Here is a 9,462-nt window from a genome sequence, read left to right as displayed (position 1 = left end):
AAGAAAAGTCTTGGATTCTGCCTCCAAATCCCAGCCCTGTGAAAATTCAGGCACACTAGGAAGACCCAGAGGTAAGAAGCATAGATGAAAAAGAATTGGCTGGAGGAATAGAAGGGGTGGGTGTTCTGTGCATTTGCTGCCTAGAGTTGATGATTAGCATAATTAATCTATCCTTTGCACTGGCCCAGAGGGGCAGTGATGCACCTGGTGAATTGAGTGATTGAGTAAACTAAAGGAGGGAATTGCTAACATGGCTACACTAGTCTCTGTGAATGGCAGCCAGGTGCTTTCAGCTCATCATAGCTGTCTATGTCTTGGGGAGAAGAGAGGAATGTGATTTGACTGCTTATGACCTGAACCAAGTCCTGCAGAGTTCATAGATGGGAATGCAATGACTGCACAAAGTGGAAAGAGACGGTCTGCCTGATGGGGAAGCTGGTAGAAATCAGTAACTGATCAGCATCTTTCTGCAGAAGTATGTCATATTACTTCTGGGCATGGAGGAATCTGTCAGTTCAGCCTTCCCTTTTTTTTTTTTTTTTTTGTTTGTTTGTTTGTTTTGTTGTTATTTTTTTTCTTTTTCTCCCTATTTTCATCCATTTTAAAACCAAACTCCTAAAAGAACTGCATGTGGCAATACTCTTTAAAACACAAGGGTTAAATTTAAATAATAGGATCTTAGCATTAAAAAATTGAGGTGAGTAGTGTTGGAACCTCCATAAGAACTTGTATCTAATGACCATCACTTTACACATTTGTAGATCTTGTTCTTCATTAAGGTTAAGGTCTTCAAAATTCTGTCTGATGTGTAGATTCAGGAAAACCTCTGTTTTAAGGGTGCCTCAAAAGCATGCCATGGATCACTAAAAGTAAAAGATTCAGTCATTGTACATTGCTATAAGAAATATGAGGTGTGATTTTTTTTATTGTTGTGAACTTCAAATGACTCAGTTTGCTATTTCTTTTAAACCTTCATAAACAAATTTAACTTAAAAATAACAGTAAGAAAAAAAATCTGAAATGAAACCAGTTATTTAGTTTCCTACTTCAAGCTGGAAGTTTATAGGCACGTGTAATGAAAAGCTTAGGAAGAGAAAAATTGCCAAGAAAACAGTGAATAAAAACAAGGCATCTCCTTAAAAAGGTTTATTCAAGGACACTAATTGAAATAATTCCAATTTATGGAGAATGAAGTTAATACCTGTAGTGATTTCTAGCTGCAGATCATAATTTATTTTGATTGACTGATTTCAATAATTTGCAGAATAATTTGAGGAGCTTTTGGATTCTACTGAACTGCATATGGATTTAAAGGACCAGCCCATAAAAAATAACAGAACTTTAAGGCAAGATGAAGAGTGAGACTCAGACAAGGGTAGTAGACTGGGCACAAAAGATTCACTTTTATATATGCTTTTTCATGCAGTTGTGCATTTGTTTTTGTCAATATCCTCTTGCTCTGATAATAGTAGGAGAGAAAATATATTTGTGTTGGTTGCTCAAAAAGTAATGCTTTCTTTTTTTTTCTTTTTTTTTTTTTTTTAAGATTAAAGGTCTTACAGCCTTCTAATATTGAAAGGGAGTTTATAAACATGAGGAAAATTAAGCCCATACATGAGAAGACAGGGATAGGACAAGGTGGAGTGGTTTTAAACTAAAGGAGGGGTGATTTAGATTAGATGTCAGGGGGAAGGTTTTTTTTACTGTAAGAATGGTGAGGTGCTGTAACAGGATGGCCAGAGAGACTGTAGATGCCCTATCCCTAGAGATATTTGAGACCAGGTTGGATGGGTCTCTAGGCAATCTGACCTAGTGTTGTATTAGGCGTGTTACGGGGCATTCGGGCTGTAACGCGGAAGGCCCTTCCTCATATGCTTGCTGTTGGTTCACCTACTTTACTTGAACCCATATTGTAAGAAGGAGAGGCTGTCCTTCTTTGTTTTCATAACAAGGTGTATAACAACCCCGTATATGGCTTTTCGGAAGTAAGAGGTCAGAAGTGGGAGATTTAATATGATTGGCCAGAAGCCTGCGTGAGCTTCTGGAACAGTCTAGGAAAAAAGATAAGAAATACTATATAGTTCTGTAGCTTTTACCAATAAACGCCATTTTGCTGTTCATCATATTGATGCTACGTGCGGTAATTGGTCAGAACCGGGTTTTGGTTTTCTGCGTGCAAGGGTAATACGAAAAGGGTCGCGGGAGTTTGGTAACAACCTAGTACTTGATCTAGCAGCTAGCAACCCTGCCTGTGGCAGGAGCAATGGAATTTAATGATCTTTGAGGTTCCCTCCAACCCAAGCCATTCTATGAGTCTCCATAGAAACTACAACAGATACAAGGAGCACAATGACACTGATTGAGAAAATTCTTAGCTGCAAAATGCTATTTCTCAACATAATCATCACCATTAGCTAGGTACTTTTCACCAGCAATGAGGAAGTGCCTACATGCTGCACTGATGAAAATCTACATGGCCATTCCAAATATGGCTTGTCTTTCAAGCAACTGCAACCACTGTTGAAATGCACTGTTCACCAATTCACTGTGCACTCTCTGGTCTCCACAGATGTTCAGCAAGCATCAGTGAATGTCAGTGGTTTCAAATTTTTCCTCATGAAGAAATTCAGTCACACACCTTTGCTTCATACACACTTCCATTTCAAACAACATCTGTATTGGACAATACTAACAGCTACCAAATGGCCATAGCAATAGTTTGACTCTACTGTCTTGCTTTGTTGCAACAGTAGGATTACTGAATACTGCTGAAGTCTGTCCTTTTCTCTGTGCTACCACCCTTTTCAAATAGACCTGAATTGTGCAATTAAACCTTTCTGAAAAAGTAGCATTTTAAAGGCCTTTTTCCTTAATTTTCTGAAAAGCTTAGTTTTCAGAAGCTGAGAGTATTCAAGCATTAATCAGGTCAGTCGATGCTGAAGAAATACAGCACCAAGAATTTAAGTCTCAGCTTTACATAAATAACAACGTAAAACGTCACTTTCCTCTTCATCTTAATAAAGAAAGAAACATGATTTAAAGTAATTCCACTAGAAAGGGAAAAGACCTGTTAATTCTAGCAGCAACCACTGAAATATGTTCTTTCCATTAGCTAAACTGTTCAGAGCACAATTGGAAAGATACGGGATTTCTTTAACAACATGGCAGATATTCTCCTATTTTATTAGTATGTAGATTTATCTTTGTAATCTCAATTCTTCAAGGGTTATGAAGAATGTGTGAATCTAAGTTAGATGTTTAGCTTTCACTCATTACCATTCTATGTTGTCAAAGAAAATTATGGAGCTGATAAGAGAGTATACATGAAGATTTTACCTTAATGAAGATAAAACTCACCAGCTTTATTTCTAGTCAAAGACTTATCCTGAATTTTTCAGATGACAGAAATGTGTACTAACAGGTTATTTATTTTTCTAGTGTCTTGACAGTTACCGTGTCTTTATCCCACAGAAGACCTTCTGCTATCTTCTGATGGAAAAAAAATATATTACACTTTATGCTATTTTACCTTTTCTTCTTTTGTTTCAAAGGCTAATATTTTCTGAGCAAGTGAAAGATGGTTAAGAACTAAGGAATTCTTGAATTCTGGTATAATATAGTGATGTCTCCACATCTCTTAAGTTATGGGAAAAAAATGATATGCATATTAATTATATAGCTAAAAGTCAGACCAGAACTCACAGCCTATGAATACTTGTTGTTATACTCTCACAATATTATGACATAATTGATCAAAATAACACTTAGGTTCTTCTCATTATGGATTTATTTGGTATTTGTTACAGTATCGCTGCCCATAATGGTTTCATTTGGTATTCAGAGATGCCATACGTTTCTCCATAGGTGTTCATGGACGCTTAAGATAAATTGCTTCTTCCCTCTCTTAAATTCTTTGATGACACGTTAATGCAAATTACAGACTAACACAGTCTCTCCCTGCACACCTGGTACCACAGGAGTATACCTTCTACAGCATCTGAATTAGTAAAATAAAGATTTCCCCTAATGAAAAAGGTAGAAAGGTGTACATGACTGTACACTACATAAGAGAAATTCCATTTTTCTGCTCCAAAGATACTATGAAAGAATTTGGAATTTCAACACGGGCAGAGAAAATGCTAACTTTCCAGTAATGCTTTTAACAAATAATCATATGTCAAAGAGAAATTACAGTTAAGAAACATAAGAAGAGTGTACTGGTTAACAAAAATAAAAACACATAATGAGAATTTTGGAGCTTACACTATCTTTGACTTCAGAGAAAATTTGTTGTTACTTTTTTTAGTCTGCCTCCATTTACAGTTCTAATTGATATGAATGCCAGAATTTTTTGCATACCTTCATAGCTGCCTGTCATTCTCCTGAATTTACACAAATATGATTCAGAATTGGTAGAACTTCAGAATCATAAAGTGGTCTGCAAGGAAAGGAGATTTTTGTGTTAAGATGATGCACATTACACACAGTACAGTCTTAGTCTGAAGCTAAACAATCAGGACTGAATAGATGAGATAAAACAAGACTTACTTTGTAATTCTGGATCGAGAAATTCTACTCTTGCCTTTTTTTTTTTTGTGACATTTCCTAGCATGTATCAGAAGAGACTAGTGTCAGTATTTTCATCTGCTACATTTAGGGAACTTATCTTGAGTTGCATTTAAAATAAAATATAGAAGAATTTTCTGTGCTTCCAAAAAGATTGAGTATCACAGAATCACAGGGGATGGAAGGACCTACGGAGATCAGCCAGCGCAAACCCTCTGCTAGAGAAAGTTCCCTAGACTAGGTTACACAGGAAAGCATTCAGGCAGGTTTTGATTATCCCCAGAGAAAGACTCCACAACCTCTGTAGGCAACCTGTTCCAGTGCTCTGTCACACCCACAAAGAAATTATCTCTCATGTTCAGATGTCCTGTGTTCCAGTTTTGTGTCCATTGCTCCTTGTCCTGGCCTGGGTGCCACTGAAAAGAGCCTGGCCTCTCGAATCCTATCCTTTAGATATTTATAAGCATTAAGATCCTCTCTTAGTCTTCTCCAGGTTGAACTGTCCCATATGTCTCAGCCTTTCCTCATAGGAAAGATGCTCCCAACATCTAATCATCTTTACAGCCCTTCATCTGACTCTCTCCAGTAGTTGCCTGTTTTTCTTGTTCTGAGAAGCCCAGAACTGGATACAGTTCTGGCCTCCCCAGGCCAGAGTAGAAGTGGAAAAGAACTTCACTTGATGTGCTGGCCACGGTTGGTTGTTTTTTTTTTTTTTTTTTAAATGCACTCCAGGATACCATTGGCCTTCTTAGTCACAAGGGCACACCACAGGTTCATTGTCAACCTATTGTCCACTAGGACACTCAGGTCCTTCTAGAGCTCCTTTCCAGAAGGTCAACTCCTAACTTGTACTGATCTATGCAGTTATTCCTGCCTAGGTACAAGACTCTACACGTGCCCTTGTTGAACCTTATAAGGTTCCTCTCCCTCCACTCTGCACCACTGATCACAATCCTCTGGTAGTCAGCCAGATCTCAGTCCACCTCACTGTCCTCTCATCTATGCCACACTTACTAAGATTACCTATGAGGATGTTGTTGGAGAGAGTGTCAAAAGCCTTGCTGAAGCTACAGTGCAAAACATCCACTGCTCTCCCCTCAATCACCCCTCCAATGATGACATTCAAAAAGGCTACCAGATGGGTCAAGCATCATTTCCTCTTGGTGAAGATATATTGTTTACTTCTGATAATCTTCTTTTCTTCCTCTTGCATGGAAATGGCATCCAGAATAAGCTGTTCCATCACCAGATGTGAGGATGACTGGCCTATAGATTCCTGAGTCCTCTTTTTTGTCCTTTTTGAAGATTAGGGGTGACATTGGGTTTCCTCCAGCTTTCAGGCTCTTCTCTTCTCCACAACTTTTCATAGATAATGGAAAGCCATTTGGCAACCACTTCTGCTAACTTCCTCCACAGTCACCCATGTATCTTGTCAGGGCTCATGGATTACTGTGCACTGAGTTTACCGGGATGATTTCTGACCAGATTCTTCTTGATCAAGGAGAAGTCTTCCTTCTTCCAGACTCTCTCACTTACCTCCAGGGTTTGGGAATCCTGAGGACTAGTCTTAGCAGTAAAGACTGAAGCATAGAAGGCATTCAGTAAGTCAGCCTTCTTAGCGTCCTCCATTACCACGATACCCACCACATTCAGCATGTGTCTCTAATTAGCCTGTTGTAGTCATTGCTTCCCAACATCTAAAAGTATGGACAAGTTCATGAGTGAACATCTAGAAAATGGAAAATGAAGGCTGAATAAGATTATCCAGACTATAAATTCTTCAACACGTAAGAACTGAATTATCTCTTGTTCACATAGATTAAGTCCTTGAAATGAAACATCTTCACTGATAGAGATACAAAGTGGAATGCAAATCTCAGGATGCAAATGCTTACAATTCAAAAGGGACCTTGATCAGTAAAGTACAGTATTTTGTTTTATTTCTCATGTATATAGTTGCACCTTTTTTCCAAGTGCTTTCTCTGTCTTCAACAGAAATTCAGACTACTAGTTTCTCTTTCTATAACCATTAACCCATTTATAATAGGTAGAATCTTAATTTCTTTCCTCTAGAACTACAAGTGAAAAACAACAAAAAGGTGGCAGATGGAAAAAGTGATGAATCACTGTGCAGGAAGAATAGACTTTCAGTCTTTTTTTTTTTTTTTGCCTTTTTTCCCCCGATTCTTACCCAAAAGTAAGTACCATAAATCAGATTCTTTTGTCCATATACAAATTATTAAAGTGGCGTAGTTATTTAAAGATCTGAATGATGAGCACATGCAATAATATAAAACCTTTAAGATTATTATTAATCTTAAGAAACTTCATATTCCCTCTAAAGATTTTATCTGTCCATGAAGAGCACAGCCTTAGTAACAAAATTTGACTTCAGCCTGAGTGCTGATGCATCTTGAAAGTTAAGTCACCTCAGTGATTAAGTGGAGTTACAGTCAATGTTTCTCAAAACGTCGGTAATCTTGGGTAGACCATAACTGCACAAGATAACAGACAATGAATTTACATTTTTAGAGTCTTTCTCAATGATTTGGCCATTAAATTCTTGTCAGCTTAATGACAACATGGCATTAACTCCCCGTTCCCCTTAAATTATTTGTCTCCAACTTCCAAACAGGCTGTAACAGGAGGATTTCTACTGTGGCTTAACCCAGGAACAGCGCAGCACCACAAAGCCGTTTGCTCACACCACCCCCAAATGGGGAGCGGGAGAGAACTGGAAATGAAATAAAACTTGTGTGTTGAAATAAAAACTTCTTACTAAAACAGAAGAATAAAATGGAAACAAAAATGCAGTAATAACAATGTATAGACAATACAATTACTCACCATCTGCCATCAGCATACAGCAATATAACAACCCACAAGCCACCCACAAATGCTCAACAACAGCAACCTCCAAGCTACAGCTGTCCCTAATTAACTCCCCACATTTTTATGGTCTTCCACATGCAGTCACACGTTAAGGAATAAACCTTGGCCAAATACAGGCCACCTGTCCTGGCTCTGCCTCACACCCTGCCACCATGCTATAAGGGCAGCAGCTATAGGTGTGCTCCTGTCACTCAACAGTAACCAAGATATTAATGTTATTAACATGTTCTGTAATAATGTGCTACTATTGTTATTGTGGCTGAAACCAGAACAGCTCCATTAAATAAGTATGGTTTTGATTTTTTTCATAATGTTTAACTCACCATGTGACCTTAAACAATAACCACAAAGCTTTGTCATAGGCTACCAGAAATAGACTTACCTAGTGAAATTGCTTCTGTGAAAAAGTGATTTTTCTGATTCCTAAGGATCAAAGTTAAATTCAAGTACTTCTAATTGTCTTCCATAAGTAAATAGACATAACAAAAGTTAGGTTGGATGGGACACATAGAGGTCATTTTGTATAATCTCTCAGTCAGACCAATGCTGCCATCTGACTATCTGGGGCCTTACTCAATTAACCAGAAAGAACACCATGAGTCTGTAGGGCTGCATGAGTTCCATTTCCTACCTCAGCTGTCCTAAAGTCAAGTGATTTTTTTTTTTGAAATGATAAACCAAGGCATACAAATATGGGTCCACTCGCTAGCCCTTGTGAGGTATAATATTGCAAATGAAATAAACAAATATTATACAAACCAACACAAATTCAAAGACACCACAGAATGTTATGAAGTGTTCAGAAATATTCAATTTACTACAAATACATGGGATATTTGTTGTTAATATTACCTTCCTCCCCATGACCAGAAAGTTAAATTGTTTTCTCTATGCTAATCTTTCAACAGGAGAGTTTTGCTCTGTCAAACTTGTACCTAGCTGCTACAAACAGGCTAGACTGGATCAGCCTTTGAGCAACAGAATCTAGTGGAAGATATCCCTGCCTATGGCTGTGGACTTGAAACTAAATGATCTTTAAGGTCACAGAAGAACAGAATTGCAGGGGTTGGAAGGGACCTCTGGAGGTCATCTAGTCCAATACCCCTGCTAAAGTGGGTTTTCTATAGTAGGTTGCATGGGAAAACATTCAGGTGGCTTTTGAATATCTCCAGCGAAGAAAACTCCACAACCTCTCTAGGCAGTATGTTCCAGTGTTCTGTCAAACCCTCAAAGAAATTCTTTCCAATGTTCAGATGGAATGTCCTGTGTTTCAGTTCATTGCCATTGCCCCTTGTCCTGTTATAGGGCACTACTGAAAAGAGCCTGGCCTCATTTTATTGACTCCCACCCTTTAGATACTTATAAATGTTAAGATCCCCTCTAAGCCTTCTCTTCTCCAAGCTGAACAGTCCCAGGTATCTCAGCCCTTCCTCATATGGGAGATGCTCCCAAACCCTAATTATCTTCATAGCCCACTGCTAGACTCTCTCCAGTAGTTCCCTGTCTTTCTTGAACTGGGGAACACAGAACTTGGTACAATACTCCAGATATGGCATCACCAGGGCAGAGTAGAGGGGGAGGATAACCTCTCTATGCCTGTTGGCCACTCTCTTTGTGATGTACCCAAGTATACCATGGCCTTCTTGGCCACTAGTGTATACTACTGATTTGTGGATCCTTTCCAACCCAGTCTGTTCTATGAGTCTATAGTTCTATGACCACAGTTACTACCAATAATCTTCATACTCTTGTGTGAAGTAAAATTCTATTAAAAATAATTTTTTTTTTTCCCAAATATTGTTTTGGCTATTTTTAAAACACATCAGAAGCAGACTCTGATGGCATGCCAATATTCCATTGCATTTTATTGCTGTGCAACAGATGGCAGCAGAGGGGGTGTCTGACGAAGCAACGTGTGACACGGAAGTTCATATGAAGCAAAAGTGTGGAATTGAATTCTCCATGTGGAAAACATTGCATCCATTGATATTCATTGATTCTTGC

At 38.3% G+C, this 9,462-nt stretch overlaps 1 long non-coding RNA gene across 1 annotated transcript; it reads right to left on the bottom strand.

Moving 5' to 3' along the window:
* Positions 721-7,559, bottom strand: LOC110389472. The gene is made up of 3 exons (XR_002433243.1): positions 7,414-7,559; positions 4,360-4,438; positions 721-863 (listed from the first exon to the last, which is right to left on the bottom strand). It is a non-coding gene; the product is annotated as an uncharacterized LOC110389472 (long non-coding RNA).

The sequence above is a fragment of the Numida meleagris genome, chromosome Z, assembly GCF_002078875.1.
Source record: "Numida meleagris isolate 19003 breed g44 Domestic line chromosome Z, NumMel1.0, whole genome shotgun sequence".
Taxonomy (NCBI): Eukaryota; Metazoa; Chordata; class Aves; order Galliformes; family Numididae; genus Numida; species Numida meleagris.
This window is presented reverse-complemented; position numbering and strand designations above follow the sequence as displayed.